Source organism: Furipterus horrens, unplaced genomic scaffold (assembly GCF_987537825.1).
Source record: "Furipterus horrens unplaced genomic scaffold, mFurHor1.1.pri manual_scaffold_4, whole genome shotgun sequence".
Lineage (NCBI taxonomy): Eukaryota > Metazoa > Chordata > Mammalia > Chiroptera > Furipteridae > Furipterus > Furipterus horrens.
The window spans coordinates 125,787,998-125,812,646 of NW_028327174.1; the positions used below are offsets into that span (position 1 = coordinate 125,787,998).

The 24,649-nt window shown below is 33.5% G+C and overlaps 1 non-coding gene across 1 annotated transcript; it reads left to right on the forward strand.

The window, feature by feature from the left end:
- Positions 1 to 8,957: 8,957 nt before the first annotated feature.
- Positions 8,958 to 9,077, forward strand: LOC150012825 (small nucleolar RNA SNORA61). The gene has a single exon (XR_016511021.1). It is a non-coding gene; the product is annotated as a small nucleolar RNA SNORA61 (small nucleolar RNA).
- The last annotated feature ends 15,572 nt before the right edge of the window (positions 9,078 to 24,649 follow it).

The following is a 24,649-nucleotide window of genomic DNA, read 5'->3' on the forward strand; positions in this document are numbered from 1 at the left end:
GACTGTAGAGGTGTGGTTTTATTTCTGGGCTTTCTATTCTGTTGCATTGATCTATGTGTCTGTTTTTATGCCAGTACCATGCTGTTTTGATAACTATGGCCTTTTAGCATAGTTTGATATTAAGTAGCAGGATTTCTCCAACTTTGTTCTTTTTTCTCAAGATTGCTGTATTTTTGCAGGGCCTTTTGTGGTCCATATAAATTTTTGAAATATTTGTTCTAGTTCTGTGAAATACATCATGGAAGCTTGATAGAAATTGCATTGGATCTATCAATTGCTTTGGGTAGTATGTACATTTTAATAATGTTAATTCTTTCTATCCATGAACACGATATGTGCTTCTACTTTTGCATCTTAAATTTCTTTCTTCAGTATCTTATGCTTTTCTGAGTACTGGTCTTTTACACCATTGGTTAGGTTTATTCCTAGATATTTATTCTTTTTGAAGTAACTATGAATTGGATTTTTTTCTTAATTTTTCTTTTTGTTAGTTTGTTATTGGCATATTAAAATGCAACTGATGTCTGGATATTAATTTTGTATGCTTCTACCATGCTCAAGTCTTTTATCAATTTTAGTAGTTTTTTGATGGCATCTTTGGGGTATAGCATCATGTATAGCATTATGTATGTATAGCATCATGTCATCTGCAATAAAGGCACTTTTACTTCTTCCTTTCCAATTTGGATGACTTTTATTTCTTCTCCTTGTCCAATTGCTGTGGCTAAGACTTCCAGTACTATGTTGAATGAGAGAGGTGAAATCAACTTCCCTTGTCTTTTTCCCAATTTTAAGGGGAATGCTTGTAATTTTTGCCCGTTGAGAATAATGCTGGCAGAGAGTTTGTCATACATTTATATGGACACTATTCTGACAATTTTTATCACAAACGGGTGCTGGATTTTATTGAATGCTTTTCCTTTATCTATTGATATGGTCATGTAGTTTTGTTTATGTGAGGAATCACATTTAATGATTTGCAAATGTTGTACCAACCTTGCATTCCTGGAATAAATCTCACTTGATCCTGGTGTATGATCTTTTTGATTCATTGTTGTATTTTGTTTGCTAATATTTTTGAGGATTTTTGGATCTGTGCTCATCAGGGATATTGGACCACAATTTTCTTGATTTTTAGTGTCTTATCTGGTTTTGAAATTAGGTTATTGCTGGCCTCATAAAATCAGCCTGGAAGTCTTCCTCCTCTTGACATTTTTGAAATAGTTTGAGGAGTGGTGATAGTTCTCAGAATGTTTGGCAGAATTCACTTGTGAAACCATCAGGTCCTGAGCTTTTCTTTATTGGAAGTTTTTGATTACTGCTTCAGTTTCACCTGGTGTAATCTGTCTATTCAGATTCTCTCATCCTTCCTGATTTAGTTTTAGAAGATTGTATTTTCTAGAAATTCATCCACTTCATCCAGGTTGTCCAGTGTGTTGCCATGTAGTTGTTCATAATATTTTCTTACAATCCTTTGTATTTCCTTGGTATCAGTTGTTATTTCTCCTCTTTCATTTATGATTTTATTTGTTTGCATCCTCTCTCTTTTTTTCTTGATGAGCCCGGTTGAAGGTTTGTCAATCTTGTTTATCTTTTCAAAGAACCATCACTTGGATTCATTGATCTTTGGTATCATTTTTTTAGACTTTATTTCATTTCTGTGCTCTGATCTTTATTAATTTCTTCCTTCTACTCACTTTGTTGTTGTTGTTGTTTATTCAAGGTTCTTTAAGTGTAAACTTAGATTATTTATTTGAGCTTTTTCTTATTCTTTTTTTTTTTTTGCATAGGCCTGTAATGCTATGAATTTCTTTCTTAAGATTTCTTTCCTTGTGTCCTAAAGGTTTTTGATAGTTATCATCTCATTTTCATGTTTTTTAAGGTATCTTCTGATTTCTTCCTTCATCTCTTTATTGACCCATTTTTTTGTTTAATAATATATTATTTAGCTTCCATGCTATTGTGCACTTTTTCAGTGTTCTTCTTGTGATTGACTTCTAGTTTCATAGTATTGTGGTAAGAGAAATGCTTGATATGACATGAATATTCTTAAATTTATAAAGACTTGTTCTGTGTCTTAACATGTGGCCTATCCTAAAAAATGTTCCATGTGCATTTGAAAAATATGTATATTCTGCTACTTTGAGGTGAAATGCAATTTAATCCATTTGATCTAGTGTGTCATTTAAGACCTCTGTCTCCTTGTTAATTTTCTTCTTGGAAGATCTATCCATTGAAGTCAAAGGGGTTTAAAATCCTTGACTATGACTGTATTTCTGTCAATCTCTCTCTTTAAGTTCATCAATGCTTGCTTTACATATTTAGGTGTTCCTATGTTGGCTGCCTAAATGTTTACTAGGGTTATTTCCTTTTGTTGGATCGTCACCTTTATCATTATGTAGTGCCCCTCTTTGTCTCTTACTACAGGCTTGGTTTTAAAGAACATTTTCTTAGATATAAGTATGGCTTCCTCTGCTTTTTTTCCCTTTCCTATTGCATTAAGTATATTTTTTCATCCCTTTACTTTTAGCTCGTGTGTATCTTTCAATCTGCGGTGGGTCTCTTGGAAGCCCCATATATGTGGTTCTTGTTTTCTTATCCATTCAGTTACCCTACATTTGGTTGAAGCATTTAAGCCAGATATATTTAAAGTGATTATTGATAGATATGTATGTATTTAGTGCCATTTTATTATTAGACTATTTTCCTCTGTGGTTTTTCTCTCTCTCTTTTTTTTTTTTCTTTCTCTTCTTTTTAAACCAAGCCCTTTAACATTTGTTGCAATACAGGTTTGGCATTAAACAACTTTTTATTTATTTTTTGTCATCTAGGAAGCTCTTATTTCTCCCTCATTTTTAAATGATAGCCTTGCTGAGTAAATTAGCCTTGGTTTTATCACCTTGAATATTTCACACCATTCCCTTCTAATCTGAAATGTTTCTGTTGAGAAATAAGACAGTCTAATTGGTATTCCCTTGTAGGTGTACCTTCTCTTGTTCTTTTATTTGGGGCCCATTTCTTTGTCTTCCCATTTTGGCTGCCTCCTTTTATTTCTTTGTATATATTAGGTAGATCTGCAAGACTCTGATGCAGACCTAAGTCAAACTGTGCCTGTGACTGGCCCTGGACAACCTGTTTGGAGCTCTCAGTGTTCCACACTTTGTGGCTTCATCTGCTGGGTCCAAGTGTGTACAGAAAAAACCAGGCTCTGCATCAAGGCTGGCTTTTATCAGCACCAGGCCTGGAGCAGGGTCAGCTAAGGTCTGGGAGCTCCCAGAGATCTGCTTCGCCTTCAGGCTTTCAGCAAGGTTAATCAGTGAATGTCTTCCAGCTGTAATACTCAGCAGAAGTGCTTAAGAACCACAGTGTGGGGCAAATTAATTCCTATGGGCGGGGGTACTGCTTTCCCTTAGGCTGATGCCATGACTCAATACAGGGATCCTGGTGGCTGTTACGGCAGTTCTCTCCCCAGAGCCACCAACTCCAGACTTTCCTCACACGTCTCTAATCCACTCTGTCCTCCCTCTGCCAGATCCCAGGGTAAGAGGCTGCAAATGGAATTTTGTGCATTGGCATTTTAAGAGATTCTGCATCTCTATCTCTCCCTGGGGGACAGAAACCCCACTGCTTTCCACAGCTGTATGTTATTTAGGTTCCTTTCCTGGTTCTGGTCTAGTAGGCTAGAGAGACCACCTTGGAATTTAGACCCAACACTTCTCAAGAGTACCCTGCCAACCTCTGGAATATCCCTCTGGAACCTCAGTGGCTAGCTGTGGGAGCCCAGCCAGCTCTCCTGAGCCTCTGTACTCCCTATCAGTCATGTTGTGGTGATGTGGCTTCTTTCATCTACCTGTGGTTATAAGGCTTCTCTCCAGCTAGTGTTCAGTTGGTTATTCAGGATGCCTTTTTTATAATTTAGTTGTAATTCTAGTTTGGTCCTGGGAGGAGGTTAGTATGTATAATTTCCACTTATTCCTCTGCTATCTTTGGTCTCTGTCATTTGTTGTTTTGATAGTGAACAGTCAATTTGAGGAATTTCCTGCTGTAGCCAATTACCTAAGGTTGAGTCACTGGGCTCTTGAAATATTGAATAGAATGAAATCATATTTTTTGCTTCACAGTGTGATTTGCTTTGTATCAACTCAAGGCTTAAGTTTTTTTACTAAATAGGTAATTATGAGCTTTAAAATTTTTATTTTTCATTATCTAGTTAGAGAAACTCTATATTTAATGCACTAAAAATTATACTCATTTGAGGAGTTTGAAGGTTTTGTTTTCTATTACCATGTGTTGCAGAAATAGAGCTGTAAGACTATATCATAATCAGGTTTGTTTAATAAGGTTTTGGAACAAATAACAATTACAGGTAATCATTTATGCCACTTTTGAGTTTCTATCTAAGTGGGTGGCTATGTAAATAAGTTGGCCTTTCCCTCTGATGGGTCATTAAGAGACATTATAATATTCCATTTTTGCTCATGAGTTAATATCAAGAGAAGATATTGATTCAGAATTTATGTTAATGTGGCTCTTATTTTTTCAGAGTGCATTAGTAGCTTTGCACAAAGATTATCATGTGTCTTCATCTCTTCTGATTTTTTTCCTTTTTATTGAATTTATTGGGGTGACATTGGTTAACAAAATTATACCAGTTTCAGGTGCACAATCTATATATCATTTATATAAAGTCAAGTCTTGGTCCATCACCATTTACACCCCCATATTCTTTATTGACTTCCTCCTGCTCTCTCAGCAATCACCACACTGTTGCCCATGTTGATGAGTTTTTTCTTTTCTTGGGTTTTTGTTGGTTTTTTTTTTTTTTTTTTTTTTTTTTTTGGCTGATTGCCTTTATCTTTTCCCCCCTGATATCTGTCAGCCTGCTCTACCTATGAATCAGTCTCTAGTTTGCTTGTTTGTTCATTTTGTTTATTAGATTACATATTTGAGTGAAATCATATGATACTTATTTTTCTCTCACTGGCTTATTTCACTTAGCATAATGTTTTCCAGGTACATCCATACAGCTGAGTAGTATTCCGTTGTGTAAACGCACCACAGTTTTTTGTTTGTTTGTTTGTTTGTTGTTGTTGTTGTTGTTGTTTTATCCATTTATCTACTGATGGGCCATGGGCTTCTTTCAAATATTGGCTACTGTAAGGCTACAATGAACATAAATGTGGCATATATTCTTTTGAATTAGTGTTTGGGCTTTCTTTAAATAAATTCCCAGAAGTGGAATTGCTGGGTCAAAGGCATTTTCATTTTAAAGTTTTTGAGGACCCTCCATACTCTTTCCATAGTGTTTGTACCAACTTCCATTCTCACCAATAGTACATGAAGGTTCCCTTTGCTCCACATCTTCACCAGAATTTGTCGTTTGTTGATTTATTGATATTGGCCGTTCTGACATTTGACAAAGGAGATAAGAACATACAGTGGGGTAAAGACAGTCTAGTTAATAAATGGTGTTGTGAAAATTGGACAGATACATAGAGAAAGAAAAGAAAAGAAAAGAAAAAATAGATCACCTTCTAAAACCATATACAAGAATAAAGTAAAAATGGGTTAGGGACTTAAATGTAAGACTCAAACTTATAAAACTCCTGGAAAAAAATATACAGTAAATCTCTCATTTTTCTCTCAGCAGTATTTTTTTACATATCTCTTGGACAAGGAAAAGAAAGTTAAATAAGCAAATGAGATTACATAAAAATAAAAATATTTTGCATAGAAAAACAAAAAACCTAGTGAATGGGAGAACATATTTGCCAATGACACATCCAATAAGTGGTTAATGTCCAATTTTTATAAGCAAATCATACAACTCTGCACCAAAAAAAAAAAAAAATCCAAATAAAAATGGGCATAAGTGAATAGATACTTCTCCAAGGAGGACATATAGATGGCCAATAGACATATGAAAACATAGTCAACATTATTAATCATCAAAGAAATGCAAATTAAAACCACAATGAGATATCTCCTCACACCGGTCAGAATGGCTATCACTTAGGTGTTTTAAGATCTCAAAATATTAAAGATATATAGATTCTAAAAGAAAAAGGCAAAAGCCAAACTTAAGGCTTTTAATAATTTTGTAAATAAATTGTGAGACAGTAAGTATAAACAGACTATAATTAGTAAAATAAAAGAAAATATAATATTTATTATTTATATAATAATATATAAATAAATTGTGAGGCAGTAAGTATAAACAGACTATAATTAGTAAAATAAAAGATAAAATATAATATTTATTATTTATATAATAGTATATAAATAACTGTGATCATAGGATCATGCATCAAGACTTTAGAATTCATAGCAACAAAGATGGTTCAATGACTAGAATCATAGACTTTATGTTCAAACAGGCCTGAAAAGAGACAATATTTCTAGTATTAATTTTGTTGAATAATTATATGAAGGACTTTGTTAATCACATCTAATTATAAAATATATTATTGTGTTTGTTTATAATGATTCTTTTATTAGCCTTTTAAGTGTCTATAGGGTCTGTCATGATATCCTGTCTCTCATTTATTATATCATATTTTATATTTATCTTCAGAATTATTCTATGTAGATGTTTATATATTTTCTTAAACTTTTCAAATGATGAATTTGTAGCTATGTTCATTTTTAAAATATCGTTTTCTGATTTTTTTCTAATTTATTAATTTCTACATTTTTTGTTTTAGTTTTTACCTTTCTTTGTTTTTAATTTGTCTCTTTGTTTTTTTAATCTTAATATTTAAATAGTGGATTTAATACTTTTTTCTATTATAAGAGTATAAAAATATACATTTTTCTTTAAGAGCCACAAATTAAATAATTTCTTGTTTGATCCTTGATTCATTTATATACGTGTTTCTTAACTTCCAAATTTTGGGCTTCTCTAGAAATCATATTATTTATTTTCAATTATATTATAGTTTTCTCAGAAAACGTACTTTATATTTCAATATGTGAAATATTAACTGAGAGTATTTTGTATCTCATCTCATATCCCAGTTGCACTTGGAAAAACTGCACTCTCTGATTACTTGACACCATATTTAATAGATATCTGTCTGTATTTTATTTATATGAATGTAGTCAGTTTGTTTCAGTGTTTTTTCAAATCATGTATAGCATTTATTGATAATTTGTCAAATTTCTATCAAACTTCGAGGGAGCAAAGTTAAAAATATCAAATATGACTATGGATTTCTTTATTAATACATTCAGTCCTACCAGTTTTGCTTCATGTATTTTGAAGCTCTGTTACTAGGTGCATACATTTGGGGAAACATAATTTAAAAAAATATCTTGAAAATCTACCAAACCCCTTTACAAAAGTCGAAGAAAAAGGAAACAGCTTTGTTAAATAATCATTAATCCAGAATGTGATGTGCATTACAGGCACTCCACTAAAGAGACTGCAGGACAGAAACCAGTCTCATCTTTTTATATAGTTAAGCGGACACAACCCACACCATACATGTTTTTAAGAAAATTCTAACTCAGGAAAGGGGACTGGATAGCACCTTTTGTCATACATAGTTCATCCTAAATTCATTTGTTATTGGGTAGCCACTTGTGTTTACTTATTGCCTTTATCTAAAGAAAAATTAATTTCTTCTATTTTTATGACAGACCATAGGTGTCTGACTGGGAGCCAGCTGAAGTTGGGCTCTTACTCTCCCAAGGAGACTGTGAGACAGAGGCACTATCTTCCTTGATGGTTCTTTTCAGATGCTTCGCAGGTCCTTGGGGAAGATTTTTTGGTTCTAAAACTAGCAAGATGCTTATTTATCTTTTTAAAAGATGTACATACCTCTATCAAGGGTGTAGAGAAAAAAATCAAAATTACAAGTTTCCTGAAGTAACTGTGCTAAGAGAAGGAAAGTCTATTCCCTATTTTAACTAGAGAAAAAAGTTTTATTAATTTTTGAGGTAACATTGGTTAATAAAATTATATAGGTTTCAAATGTACATTTCTGTGATTCACCATCAAAGTATCTCATTGTGTGCCCACCACCCAAAGTCAAATCTCCTTCTGTCGCCATATATTTGGCCCCCTTTCCCCTTTACTACACCCCACCCTTCCCTTCAGTAACATCATACTGTTGTTTGTCTTTGTTTGATTGTTTATTAGTTGCTTTCAGTTTTATATCTTACATAGGAGTAAAATCATATGGTCCTTGACTTTGTCTATCTGACTTATTTCTCTTAGTGTGATATTCTCAAGATCCATCCATGTTGTCCCAAATGGCAGGATTTCATTTTTCCTTATGGCTGAGTAGCATTCCATTGTATACTTATATATATGTATCCCATCTTCTTTATCCAGTCATCTAGTGAGAGACACTTCAGTTGTTTTCATGTCTTGGCCACCATAAATAATGAATGCTATTTTTTTTACCCTTACAATACACATTTAGTTTGTCATCTCTTCTTAACTAATCATTGACTCTCTAATGTTGTAGAATTATATTTATTTGTAATACTCCCCAGCTTAAGTTTCATTTTGAATTTATATTAACACATCAATTTTCCTATATTTACTTTTGTGTATACCTATTCTCATCCTTTTAATTTTTTTCTGCTCTTTTCTATCATCTTTGATTTGACTAAATATGCATTATTTGTCTGTACTCTTTCTTACATTCATTTTTTTTCTTATGCCCTCTATTGATGTTAATCTCATTGGTGACTTAAAATTTTTGAAATTTTAGTTTTCAGTGGTAAGTTTTTCATTTTGTTTCTTTTTACAGATCCTAGATTTCCCCTTAAATGTTCTACTTATTCATATATTTTACTCATGTTTTTAAAAACTTTTTTACAAGTGGAGACCCTAAAATGGAATTTATTTATTAAAATATTGTGTATTTATTCTTACATGGTTAAACTTCTGTCACCTTCAAAGTACTCTCCTTTTGATGCAGTACAGCTATTAAGACTTTTTTTCCACCCTCCAGCTCCCTTTCCCATCGGATCTGAACACTGGTCTTGGTGGTCGTAAAAGGAGGAAAAGTAATACTGAAGCTGGCCTAACAGCTCTGTAGCATGTGGGCTAGTTTCAAACAAGGTCGGAAAAAAAAAAAAGACTTTTTTTCCACTGCTCAAAACAGTTTTTGAACTCATCAATTTTGATGCCTTTTAGGGCTTCTTTGTTTTTTATTTCACCTCTTCCACATCAGCAAAACGTTTTCTTTTCAGAACTTTTTTTCATCTGGGGAAACAAAAACAACAACAACAAAAATGGCTCAGAGTGAGACTGGGTGAATAAGGAGGGTGGGGCATGGGAATTATGCGGTTTTTTGGTCAAAAACTACTGAGCACTCAGTGTGGTGTGGGCAGGTGCACTTGTAAATCAGCCATCATGAAATAGGCACATGCATCAAAAGAGTCTTCAAAAAAAATCACTGAAGCTGAACACAACCTCTTACAACAATGCCAGCTGGTGCACTATACAGACAGGTTCCTAGAACACTCACCTAGTGGGAGCAGCTTGTACTACAAGGAGCCCACACTCCAGAAGATAATTCCAGTATTTTGGGTCCTCACTTGTATTTAACATGATCATTTCCATATCCTTCTGTATTAATTTTAACTTTATAGTTTGTGGATTTTTTGCCTACTCACTAGTACCTACCTTGGCACTGGTTCGTATTTACCTCTTTCTCTAAATGGGTGATAACTTTGGATTATATCCTGAACATTTTGTCTAATTTATTATAGAAACCTTACCTTTGTTTGATATTTCTGGCAATAACTCTTCAGGAAGTTACTTTCGACTCCTGTAGGTTAGCTTTTTTTTTTTTTTTAAATTAAAGTGGTTATATTTTAATTTGTCCGTAGTCCTAGAGTGAATCCCCATAATCCTACAGGGAATCCCATAGTTCAGGGTTACACATTTTTGCTCCTAAGCCAGTGCTCTTTAGTGTATTTCAATAAAAGACAGGAGATATTTTCTAAACTATGTTTACTTGAAGAGACTCAAATTCTACCTTTCTGTGATAGAGAGTAATTTAAACCTCTGCTCAGCTCTTTCACCCATTCACATATTGTTTTTCTTTGAACTCTAAAATCTTGCCTGTATGTGTGTTCAGGGCTTAGTCAAGTATTTGGTTAAAGTTTTTACACTGATTTGGGGTTCCCTGCATGACAGCTCTGTCCTTTTTCTGATTTATCCAGTCATGATATCCAACCATGTAGGCAGCCCCAGTCTCCTGTGATTTAAGAGGTCAGTTAGACTGAGCTTCTTGATTTGAACCCTGTAGGTAGAGCACATCATAGACATTATGGTTTCCTCAGTGAAAATTTTGGCAGTAATGAATGTGTTTCCTTTTTTAGTGGGATCTGATCCCATCTAGTGTTTGCCTCCTTTTGTTTGCTCTCCAGTGACTTCGAATCCAATTGCCAAATGAATGACTATTAATCTGATAAAAAGATATGCTACCATCACCAGAACTAAAACTTCTAAAATATTCCTTTTATATCTTCGTATATAAATTAATTTTCTTTAAACATTTTTGGAAACAAAATGTTCAATTCCAGAAATTATTTCCTTATAATTTTTTTGTAATTTATGTATTTCCAATTTAGGGTTTAAAAAATTATTCAGTCTGTGAAGCACTTTGGCCTCTTTAATAGAACTTGAATTTTTGGAATATTATACTATAAATAGTCATGTGCACTCTCTCTATGGGAATTCTAATGAAGTTTATGATCATGAGTTTCTAGTTACGATTTTAAAAATAAATATTTGCTCTTGGTTTTAATGAATAACCAGAGAATATATATATTTTCCATTGGCAGTCTGGTCTCAACAACAGTTTTAAAAGTTCAGGTTCACTTTGAGTTAAAGTAGATTAACTGCCTGAACTATTATTCAGCTCAGATATAATTAAACGCCTTGTTAGAGCACATTATTTTACTCTAGAAAAATGATATTTAAGGAAATAAAAGTATATTTGAATAGAAACAAAGACAACAGAAAGAAAAATCAAATAGTAGAATCAATATATTGCCCAGAAACTAACAAATTATTGACCCATGTATATACATTTTCGCAGAAGAAAACAAAGACCTACAATCAATGAAATAAAACTTTAGGAGGAAATTTTCTTAACGTTAACATGATGATTGAAAAGGAATAAAAAATTGAGAGTCTTGTATGTGGACATAGTTTATAGTCAATCTAGAGCTTTGATAAATCTTTAGTTTCATTGTAGAGAACTCATTTCTTTTATCTGTAATATGGTGCCACATTGTTCTGGATATAGATGATACAATCCCTTTCTCATTATGCTCATAAGAGGGAAGTGAAAGTCAAGTAGTGTGACAAGTGTGATATTCCCAATTATTTAACAGCCTCACCAGACACTGGTTCATAATCCCTCTATAAATCCTGGTCCACACCTTCTCTCAGGTATCTAGGGTAGATATAGTAGTAGTACTTCACACTTAGGTAAGAATTATGTCCCTTTTTTTTTCCTGTCCCCAGTACCCTGAAGTCCCTATCACCCAGTTTTGGTCTGCTCTAGTTTTGACCTGAAAGAGTCACTCTCTGTGCTCCTCCTGTTTCAAATGATTTTTTTTTTTTTTTTACCTAACAATGACCTGAGTGGGATTTTAATACAGACAGCTCATGAAACAAGAGTCTGTTAACTATACCTCTTCTCTCTGCTACATACCACAAGAGATTTGATAGCAAAGGCTGGACTGTCCTTCCCTCTCCTTTTTCCATAACTTCTAATTCAGCAAGAACAAAACACAAATAAATATCTCAATTTTTGTCTTATTTATTGTATTAGTGAACTTTTTCTTCCTAGGTTAAGACACACACACAGAAATTCTAATATGACATCTTCACAATCTCTGGGTTTTCTAGCCCTTTCAGGGGTAGGGAAAACTAGGAGTAGGATCACACATTTATAAAACTAGATCAGATCTCTCAGCTTTGTCTAATTTAAGACAGAAGCCATCTTCTCATTCTTGTATTTTGTAGGCATTATAAAAATAAATTAATACAATAATATGTTTCCCTAACAGAATGCAAGTTCTAGAATTTAATGTAGTGTTGATTTCTTGCCAAAAGGAGAAGGATGTTGAACTGTCCTTATTTAAGAAGAATTGCACTTTGAAGGCTGGCTGTCAGTTCACAGTATGAAGCAAATGTTTCAAAAAAAAAGCTGTTGTTGAACACAAGATGTATGAGAATGTGGAAACTATGAATTCCATGTTTTTCACTTCTTTCATTTTTAAGTAGACATGTATAAAGTAAATCCATGTTTCTTAAGTTTTGACATGACAGTCAAAGAAAATAGACCAAATATTTGCAGCAGTTATAATCATGACAAACTGACATATCTTGGTTTGATTTTTCATATTGACATAAAACAACATCAGGAAAATATAGGATAAGCAGTCCACCAGAAATTAGCTAAAAATTGTTAAATCTGGGGTCGCTAATTGCACAATTCTTAAGATTCTTCTTACTCTGCCATTCAGAGAATCATGTGGTATTGCCCTAATATGACTTCTATCTTTTTAAAACTATTCAACTTAAATTATGTTGCAATTTTTACTAATTTTTTTATTTCCTCCTTCCCTCTTTTTCCTCTCCATCTAATTTTGTTATTCTATACATAAATGAAATGCATTGTTGTCCACTGTTCACTTTTATCTTTTTGGTGTATGGTCCATCCAATTCTGAAATGTTCAAAATCTACCCATCTTTCAAGGCTTAAGTCACACTCATGCTACCACTTAGGCAAATATCTTCAGAAAAAATATGTCATTCTTTTCTCTGAACTAGCAATTCTTAGTCATAAGACCTGAGTTCTGGAAATCCAGGTCTGGTTTCAGCAAAGCCTCATAGTAACTGCTGGTGTCAGGGACTGCCTAACCCCCCATAGTAATTGCTGACACCAGTGAAGGCCTGTGTCCTTCTAAGATTTCTCAACCTTCTGGCAAGGTTTGTGTCCCTCAAAGATATTGTAGCCTGCCATCAAGAACTTAATAACTTTCCTGTTTTAGTAAGCCTCTTTTCTCTGAGCCAGCTATTCCAAAGCCATCAACAGAGAGCCCCTTCAACTCCCTTCTCCCTTACCCCTTTAGAAACCTCTGTCTTTCTTTTGTTGGCTCCTAACACTTCAGGGTCTCAGCCTGCTTGTGCAGCTGGCCAAATAAATCTTTTTAAATTCATGGCCCATTTTCCTGTCCTTTCTCCTCTCTCTTCCGCTGGACCTAACAGCAATAAATTTTTATGAAGCAATCTTTTTTGCAACTAATGTTAAATTACATGATTTATGATAAAATCTAATCAGATCTTCCCCGATTGTAAGTATCAGGGTGAATTTATCCTTACATATGTTATACTGGGCATCTCAAGCACAAAAATATTGTTGCCTCATGGACATTGGAGTGCTGTAAGAATCCCAGGGATCACTCTTGGTGTCTGGGTTTATGGCAAAGGTCTGAAGAAATCATGGGAAGATAGGTTGTTATATAAAATTAACATAGTTTCCAAATTTCTTCAGAGGATCCTGGAGGAACTAAGGCTGCCTGCCTTCACTCAGCACTATGTTTACTAATTGCTACACATACTATACTTTGGGAGCAATTAGAGTCTGTGTGATACCTTACATTTCTCTTAGATTTATATTCTAATTATAGTCAGCCCTCCATACCCATGGGTTCCCCATCTTTGGAATCAACCAACAACTGTAGATCAAAAATATTTGGAAAAAAATGCTATGTTGTTGCTGATATATACTATGTAGTTAAGCCTATGATGGCTGTGTCCATACTGAACATGTACAGACATTTTTTTTCTTACCATTATTTCCTAAAAAATATAGTGTTACAACTATTTACATGGTATTTACGTTGTGTTAGCTATTGTAAGTAAACTAGAGATGATTTGAAGTATATATTAGAGGAAGTGCATAGGTTATATACGAATTTTACACCAATTTATAAAGGGATTTGTGCATCTGTGAATTTTGGTATCTGCTGGGAATCCTGGAACTAATACCATATGAATGCTGAGGGCACGACCATATTTTCAGATCATCCTGCCAGCAGGGTATGCCAGAGCTTGCTGAGAAAAGGAAAAGTCTAATATATGTACAAATTATGACAATTCAGTACAAAATTCTTTGTTTCATAAAAGTAAAATAATGATTCTGGCTAGTTATCGGATATTAATAATTCATTCATAATCACCATTAATAATTATCTAATGTAGTCAGTAAGAATTTGTATGTGACAAAGAAGATGTGGTGTGATTTCAAGATTTGTATAGATTTCTTTCTCTTAAATATGATTTTCAATATACACATAGCAGTCATATTAGCATAAACTACCACCATAACCCAGGCTTGATGTAGTAAGGATTAGCAATTTTTCTCTAAGGTTTTATTTATGGTTTTTTAAATGTAATCAGTTGAACATATTTTTACAACTTTTGTCTTAAGGACAACTACACAGAGTTAGGCCTTCTAAAAGAAATTGAGATTGGTTTGGTTCTGAAGTAAAAAGACTTACACATTTTAGTTCAAAGATTTTATAGTCTTTGAGAATCAACGCTAGTTTGCCAACAATATCAAAGAGGTCATTGCTGCCTTATCTAAATACACTTATTCCTCTGACAAAAGCTTGTAATTATGAAGATTATGAACAAATATTGTTAATTAATTTACATAAATATATAGTGAGATCTCCTGTACTCAACATCATAAGAAATTAAGTGAAGAATTACTTCTTGAGGAGTTAATTGTCTAGGTCACCAAAACAATTTCATCTAAATATATATGTTTATTTTTACATTTCATAAAATTCTTATGAATTTTTTTCTTAGTTTTATAAAAATTATATTGAAGATAAAACCTTGAACAAGGTAGAATCTTTAGAAATGTTTATTCAAGCCCATTGATTTTACAGGTAAAGAAAATCAGGACTGCCAATGGCAGAACCAATTGAGGGTCCTTATTCTTTTTGATATTCCATGCTAATTCCCAATAATTTTACCTATACTTTTTATACCAGAACAATCTCTTTCATAATCAGTAATACCCTACATTCTGTTTGAGCAGTGTAAGTCCTAAGGATGTTTTGATGTGATATGGTTTGTTGTGATTTAAAGTAACTTAGAAATGCTAACTTTGAAAAAATAGGTTAATTTTAATTTCAAATTTATGACCAATCTTTAAATAAATATATGATAATGAAGATAACTAGCATTTTACTTAGTCGTCGGCAGCCGTCCGTCTCGAGAGACGATGGTGTAGCTTCTTAAGAGTCTATCTGCACCGCCGAGAATGGCTGTGCAGTCCGACTCGGGAGTGACATGGTAGTATCTGTCTCCTCCCGTGTTGAATCGACATCTTGCGATGACGCTGAAGCTACAGAGCCTGGGCAGGGTAATATGGAGGGTCTGCTGTTGCCCATGCAGCAGACCCCCCCTCTCTTCGCAGCTGAAGGGTCCAAGGGAAAGACGGAGTCGATACAGCTTGGGTTCAGGTGCGCCGCAGGAGTTGCCAGTGTTGACTACAACGTCAAACCGCCTTAGGGACTCCGGCTCCGGATTTTCTGTCGGGGTTTACTCCCTTAGCCTTTCCCCTGAAGAGGTATGCCGCAAGGCAGCGGAGGTTTTTTGGAGTCAGAGTTTTCCTTCTCTGATGTGCCCTGACTGGAAGATCGAACCAGCGACACTTAGCTCGCAGGCCGACGCTCAATCCACTGAGCTAAACCAGCCAGGGCATTTTACTTAGTAATTGTCATGTTATTGTTAGACATATATCAAATGGAAAGTTTAAGGCTAAGATATGAATTTCTGCATCTTTAACTAGTTGTGGGCTAGAACCATGGGTTTTTCAGGAAAATAAAAAGCATACTCTAAACAACCACTATTAGTTAAGTTTTAAGCCTATGTCAATCTTCTTGAAATTGATTTACTGTTTGTCTAAAATCCGAGGTAAGAGTTGGTTGCGCTGATCAAAACAAAGTAACATTTCTATAGAAATGGGGTCAGAGAATCTGCATTTTGACCAAGCAACAAGATGATTCTTTTTTTAATTTATTGATTTTAGAGGGAAGGAGGGAGGGAGGGAGAGAGGATAGAGCACAGAGAGAGAGAGACATTGATGTGTTGTAAGCTACCTGGCCAGGGCCAAAAGGATTCTTTTGCACATTAAAAGCAAGAACAATGGCAGCATTGTGGTTGCCTAATCAGACATTAACAAAATATAAATATATTGTTCATTGAATTTTGGTTCAGAGCTTAAAAGAGGATAAACAACATCCCAGATCCTGTTTGCACTGGATCCAGGCCTTATACTTGGAATCTGGCTTCTGACTTCATATATGTGTGAATGTAGGAACAACCAGGAAAGAGCCATGTGAAAAGCAAGAGCCTGAACTCCAACAGAGACCCTTGTATTTCAGTATCATTAGATTACTCACCCTCTAGAAATAAAACACTTTTTTTTCTCCCTATTTTGAGCCATATGATTGCTCCAATTCCTTGTGGTTAAATTTCAACTATGTCATCAACTATTATGGGATTAAACTCTTGTTTTATATTATAAAATTATGAAGTTCTCACAGCCTACAAAGAGGCAGAGAAATGTTAAATTCATATATTCACTTATTCAGCGAATATTTATTCAGCACCTATGAGGTGCTGGAAATAGAACAACTGAAAAAACTAATAAAATTTGCTATTTTGGAAATTACTTTTTTTTTTTTTTTGGTTTGAGATTCAATCAGTGTATCCCCTGAGATAGTAAAATGTAAACAAAAACATAAAATATATGAGAAAATAAGGTATGTGACTATCTTATCTGAAAGAAAAATATTCCTGGTAAAGGGAACAGCATGTAGAACATTCTGGGTGGGAGCATTCTAGATACGTTTGAGAAACAGTAATTGTGACTGAAGTAAAATAAACTGAGGAAACTACTCATAGCAGAGAGGTAATGGGGAGTGGTGGCAAGGTAACAGAAATAGCTTGTTGGCCTACCTAAGAACTTCAGTTTTTATTCCAGGTAAAATAGGAAGCCTGTAGAAAGTTTTGAGTGAGACAATAACAATGTTTTCATGTTGTAAAAAGCCATTCTGATGATATGTTGAATAGAATATAGAGAGAAAAGGAAGGAAACAAGGTGGTCCATTGGTATAATCCAGGTAAGAAATGATGGGTTAGGCCAGAGTAGTAACAGTGGAGGTGGTAATATGTGGTCAGGCATGCATATTTTCTTTATTTTCTCTGTGATTTGATTGACCAAAGTAGAGTAATTGAATGGGTAATATTGGAGCAGTTCAGCAAGGAATATGGTAGTTCCTCTCTATATCGCGGTTCACTTATCATGGCCTCACTGTATCATGGGATTTTTAAAAATATTATATTTAATTATTTATCACAAATTTTTTGCTACATTGCAGGATTTTGCGGTACTGTATACATATGTTATTAAAGTTATGTAGGTTTAAGAGTGTAGAATATGTTTGAGAACATCAGTAGTGTTTATAAAAGTGTGGAAAAGGTTAATAAGGGACTGGGAATGGTTTATAAGTGTGTGGGAAGGGTTTATAAAGCCTTAAAGTATATATAGATACTAAAATAAATGTAAGTTTCCTACTTCACAGATTTTCACCTATTGCGGGGGGTCTAGAACGTAATACCCATGATAAGTGAGAGAATACTGTACCTCTGTTGGGCAGAGTTCAAGACAGTACCTCACAGTTGGTTGCGTTCCCTTGTAATTACTTTCACATATGGTTGTACTGCAAGTATGTGTTCAATTCTTAAATAAAGTTTTTATCTAGAGAAATGTGGGTTTTACATTATGAAATGAGTATATTGATACTGAAGTGGTAAATTGAGATGAGTAAACACATGAAGATCAGCTACCACAGAAGCTGATTTATACATGTATTAAGACATTACTAGCAATTATATCTAAAATGTGTATTTGGAGAAGTATAATAATAAAGAGTATAGAATGACAACCTTGGCAATGAAACTATTAATAGGGTAGGCAGTTCATCTGTTTTAAAATTAAAATCAGTGGTAATCTGTAATGTCTAGATATGGTAATTTTTTTTCTGTAAACTCCTCTCCCTTTTCAGAGAGGGATATTCTTTCTTTTTTATTTTCCCTTTTTTAAAATTCTTATTTATTGTATTACAGTTGTCCCAATTTTTGTTTCTTTGCCCTCCTCCACCCAGCTCACCCCCCACTCCCACGGTCTGTCCCCACAGTGTCGTCCATGTCCATGGGTCATTCATACATGTTCTTTGACTAATCCCTTCCCCTTCTTGCCACCAATCTCCCCTTCCCTCCTTTCCTCTGGCAGCTGTAAGTCTGTTCCTTATTCCTATGCCTCTGGTCTGCTTTCATTTTAGGCACTACAAAAAAAGCTCATAAACAATCTTATTTTGAAAATTCTACAGTAAAATAAATGGTCTTGGAGGCCCCACATAACAGGATAATAGAAAATTTCATTTGGCACATAAAATTCTATGTATGAGTCCCAGTACTGTATTTTATTAAATCTATACTACTTTTGATTTTAAAGACATTAATATGTAAAAAAAATCATCTTAGAATTGACACAATACAGTGTTGCAACTGAAAATCCTCTTTAATAAAAGCAAGAAACACTCATTTCAAATTATTTATTAAAGCTTAAATTTTTTTGATTGTCCTAATGTATAAAACTTTATATTTGCTTTTGTGAAGAAGCCCATGTTCAATAAAGAACATTACCTTTTTAAAATAAATGGAAAATATATGAAAATAAGGTAGTTAAAATATTGAAATATAAATTGGCAAGATATAGTAGTGTGATACCACCTATTAGACAAATTATGAAGACTTTTTGGATAAAGTTTTCCCTCTCTCCTTTGGAAATTGATGAGATATTGGAAATGCAGAGACTAAGCAAAGAGAAATAATATAATAAAGAAATAACATGCCCATTAAATTATTTATAATTTTATTCATTTTGTCTAAAAATTTTGCTAAATGCTATCTGTTCATTTAACTGATGTGAAGATTTTCCTGTTTTCTTTCATTGCAAAATATTTTATAATACAAACTATTTATACATATGTATTTGTAAGAAGAATTAGAAAATAAATACTCATGTACCAGCATCATATTTAAGAAACACACTATTATGTTAATTATCATGAAGCTCCTTCAAATGCTGTAGAACTTCCCTCATATGGCCTTAGAACCCAGAGAAAGTAATGATTCTGAATTTTATTTCCTATATTCTTAGTTCCCTATATTTTTCACATACACAAATATAATAATAGTATTTCATTTTGCTTATTTTTAAACTTTATATAAATGGTATATGTACTGTATTATTTTTATTTTCCCCTTTAGTTCTAATATCCATTAGTGTTAATATGTAAGGCTAAAATATATTTGTTTTTTATTCATTTTGGAGGATATAGCATATTCATTATATTATAGTGTATCAAATTAACTATATAGTAATTTCAAATTTGTTTCCAGTAGCTTTAACTTGCCAAATACTTGACAATTTTTAATCAAATTTAATACATATTACATTATAATACACTTTAGATTTTTGCTAAATTTAAAAAATGTCAAACATTAGCAGTTGAAACATAATGAATGATGTTTATTTGTGCAACAGCCTTTTATTTCTCTACCCAGAATAATAACAGTTAACATCTTTTTCTTTCCTTTAGTAACTTAATGATCGCTTAAGGTAATTAATGTCTTAACTAGTAAGATCTTTGAAATGGTTATGACTTCTTAATAAAATACAACTTGTGGATATATAAAGATTGCAATAAAATTATGAGTATTCCTGAGTCATTAGAATGGTTGTAGTAATCAGTAAGAGTTATTAAGAAAACTTTAGTTATGAATTAGTAGTTCATCATTACTTTTGTTTACTTAATTCTGTCTTTTCACCAAACCCCACACCATTTCAATTGAAATGACTAAAAAAAAAAATCACAAAAGAAAATGTGCTTCCATAGATGAAACAGGGAAGGGTATCTTTCATATGCCAGTCAAATTAAACATTTTTACTTTTTTCCCCTGCAAGATATGTTCATATGAGTTTATATTTGGGCAGGAAATATTAGACTGTATTTTATGATCATAAAAAGTGGATTGGCTGGTGAAGAAAGAGAAGGTATTTCTCAGCTTTTTTGATTTTGTGTGCTAACAGCTACAGTTTGGATTAGGTTGTGGGGATTTTTGTGATTTATATTGTGACTACCTAAGGACTAGGGACGTGACTCAGAAAGTATACTTGCAACTGAGACAGAGACAATATAAATTGTGGACTCTTGTCAACTTGGGTTCTACATAAAGCATGCTCCTGCTGAAGATAATTATGTCAATTAAAGAAGTAAGAAAATTCCTCAACTATCTTTATGGTACTCTTAAGACAAGCAAAAACCAAAACCAAAAACAAAAAAACCCGTGACTATCAGTGAAGTTAGCTTTCTGATGACAGAGGCTTATTTACTAACAAATTGTCAAACTAAAGCTATGGGAAAACTCGAGAGATAGATAAAGCTCAGGGGTTAATACAAATTATTTTACTGAAACAGACAAAAAGTAGTGGGATACTCAATAATTTTGAATAAAATATTGAATATTCATTTATTTTTATTTTTAACTTATTAACAAATATTTATTTGAAGCCAGAATTACTCTAGACACAGAGAATGCAACAAATAAAATAAGAGTCCTGACTCTATAAACACAGTAGATACATTTATAGCATGTTAAGTGGTCATAGTGCTACAAAGATTAAAACAGAGTACAGAGATAAAGGAGGAGTGAGAGAGGGAGCTCCACTGGAAAAAACATAATTAAGAAAACCTTGGTTTTTGATGAAAAGCTAAATTGCTGTATACAAAGTATAAAAAGGGTGTGAACTGCAAATAAAAGACTAAACATACAGAAACAAATCAGTAAACTGATGAGTTAAAAGACCATTCTGAAATAATTTAATGTGGTGTGGGGGGATGGAGAGAATGAGAAAGGAAGGAGGGTGGAAGAATGTGTGAGTACACACTTGTTAATTAAGTGAGAAAACATATAGTGGAAGAGACGTCACTACGTTGGTGATAACCTGGTATATGTAGATGGGTGAACTCACTAATTATAAGTGCAGTTAATGAAAAACCTCATATTTATTTTATGTATGTATTATGTAATACATGCTGTGCAGATTAAGCTTTTTGTCTTCATTATACCATTTTCTCCTCTCCCTCCTTGCCCTTCCCTCTTTTTCTTTCTCTTCTCCCATTTCTCTACTTTCCATTTATTTTCTACCAGTAATTTCATGGCATAGCTCATTTGTAATTTTTTTTTAACCTGAGAGGAAATTGAAACTTAAAGAATTAGTCAGCTTCCCATAGTGCCATTACAAGCAAGAGGCAAAGACAAGCTTCAAACTCACATGTATCTTATTCTAGAGCCTAGGTTATAAACATTAACTTGTTCCTACAATTCAAAAATCATCAAGGCAAAAATAAATCTGTTCACAAGTGAAAAAGTAATACTTTAGACCTCACTTCATGAATTGTCAAAACAGGGTACAATATGTTTGTAGTGAATTCTAAGGGGTGATGTTGAAGGTTTCAAATCCAGAATTACATTTGGAAATGTTATCAATGATATGTAAAGTCAATAGAAATATAGGTAAGATATGGAAGGACTCTGAGAATATACCTCTAGAGTTTCATATATGAACATTGATCAGAAAAGATACCAGACAACTTAGAAATGAGTATAATATAGGAAGCAAGAATAAGAAAAAGATGACATAAAATAAATATCAATACAAGGAAAACAGAGAACCTTATTCTTTTGGCTTAGTATGAAAATGGAATATAAGTGCATATCAAAATTAACTGATGAAATAACACAGGAACATAAATTAATGAAAACATGAACATAAAAGACCATCTAGAAAACATTGGGTGGTAAGATGAGACCAGAGAGAAAGCAATGTAGCTTAAAATATTTAAATTCTCATGTTACAATACAACACTAGTTATTGTTAAGTTTACTTTTTGACAGAGAAATGTAATTTTAAATATTCATAATTTAAAAGTAACAACAGCCTAAACAAATGCATTTATTTATAGAGATAAAAGAAGCAAACTGGTAGTATAAACAAGCTATCAAAAGTTAAGACTCAAAAAAAAAAAAAGGAAATCGAACCAATTGGGAAGGAAAAACACAAATTAAGATGGCATTAGTTTTTAAATCATTTTTATTGCTATTCTATTACAGTGTACCCATTTTCCCCTCTTGCTGGCAGGGCAGCTGTGTGCAGGGTACCTGCCCAGGACGCCTCAGCTCTCCTTTTAAAAAAATCTCTCTGAGCCCTCCCACTGCAGCACTGAGTCTCTGTCCAGCTATCCTTACAACCTCTCCAAGAAGTCAGGAGTCTCTCACACTCAGGGCTGGCATGGCCAGTCTTCTCTGCCTGACCCAGGTGCGGATGGTATCCCTCTCTCTCACTGACTCTCTCCCAGTTGGTGTTTGCCTCTGGAGCTATGGGTGTGCTGCTCACTGTGTGTGTGTAGCCTGGATCTCCTCGAGTTTGTGTGTTCAAGTTGCTTCTGGCCTGGGCCTGGGGATTCCCTGCCCTGGGATGGGAAGAAGCTTCAAAGATGTGATAAATGACCAGGCTCACTGCAGCTGCAGGCACCACACAAAGAGTATTTCCCCTTACACCTATAAAATCTCCTTACTGTCTGTTGTGAAGCATCTTCTGTACTCTTTGGCTTCCATACTTCATATCATCTAAGATTCTGTTGAGTTTTTAGTTTATTTTTCAGAAGATCAGCCAAGTGTCTAAGTTGGGTGCAAGAGCAAGTGGACTCAGCTTCCACCTACTTTGTGTGCCCCATTGTATTTCTCAGAATGGCATTATTAATTAAAAAAAAATTAGGAGATGTTAAAATGAACAGAGAAGAAATAGTGGTTAAGGGAAAATATTTTTAAAATATACAGTATTCCTTCACTTATCACAGGTATTACGTTCTAGACCCCCCCCCACGATAGGTGAAAATTCATGAAGTAGGAACCTTATATTTATTTTAGTATTTATATATATTTTAAGGCTTTATAAGCCCTTCCCACGCACTTATACACTGTTCCCAGTCCTTTATTAACCTTTCCCAGTCCTTTATTAACCTTTTCCACACTTATGTTCTTAAACAATACTTATGTTCTTAAACACTACTTATGTTCTTAAACATATTCTACACTCTTAAACCTACGTAACTTTAACAACATATGTATACAGTACCGCAAAAATCTCGCAATATAGCGAAAAACCCGTGATAAATAATTAAATATAATATTTTTAAAAATCCCACAATACAGTCAGGTCGCGATAAGTGAACCGCGATATATAGAGAGAGACTACTGTAATTTGCTAAGTAAACTACACGTGTTTTTGATCTTGCCACTAATCAATATTATGGAAATCAAGGCAAATGATTAAATATAATTAAAATTACCATGGTTAGTCTTGGTGATGAAGCACATGATTACTTACATGTTATCAATAAAAGCATAGAAGGTCAATCACTTCAGAAAGATACTTTGGGGTTTTCTTTATTGAGAGCTTTAAAATATGTAGTTTCAGCTATTTAAGTAACTTTTCATATGAGAATTTATCTTATAAAAGCATTAGACATACTCAGAATGTTTCATATATTCAAATTTTGAGAGAGGGAAATGTTAAAGTATTACATAACTATTAAAGTCATGGTGTTATAGAATATCTTCTATGCTAAGTCATTATCATGTAATATTAAGTAAAAAGATGTGTTCTAAAACTATGTATAGATCATGATACACATTTTAGATAGAATTTTTTTAATGGCTTCACATGTGTATACAATTATGAAATTGTTTTTCTTTTGGTGGTAGGAAACTAACTGAATTTTCTTTTTCAAGTTGTGTGTGTGTTTGTGTGTATGTGTAGGTCAAGCCAGAAAGCATATTTATATTCAAATTTTATAATCTAAAATTGTTATGAATATAAAAATAAGTATGTTCACTCTAATAGATATTATAATAATTAAATGACTAACCAGACATGTCTTTAAATATGGAGTTTGTTATAATATCTTACGTGTCAGGATCTTTTACATAACTCATGAAAGAGCACCTTCTTAACCAATTCAGGGGCTATTAGCAGAGTTCAAAAGGTGTTAAATGTAACACATATGCTCTAAAACTAGAACAGCACCATGATCTTATAAAAAATTTACAAAGACCCAAGTCAGTGTATTTGTTAACATCAAGGGTCTTCTAAATAAAACTATTTTGAAGATTCCCGGGTATCCCCTGAAATTAGCCACTTCACATAATTTTGTACTATGTCAGCACATTAAGTTCTTAGCCCATTTATTAAAAGATGTGGCTATACAGCTGTTATGGGCATTTTAAGAGCTGTACAACACCCAAATCATAGTACTCTTCTAGTAAGCGAGTTACTAAGAGACTGTAACAACAGTGCCCTTTTTTCATTGATCTCACTCACTAAGAGCCTAGTTAATGTTATTAGGCCTCTTAGATGAGTAGAGAGCAAGGATAATTTCTCCATTTACAAAAAATAAA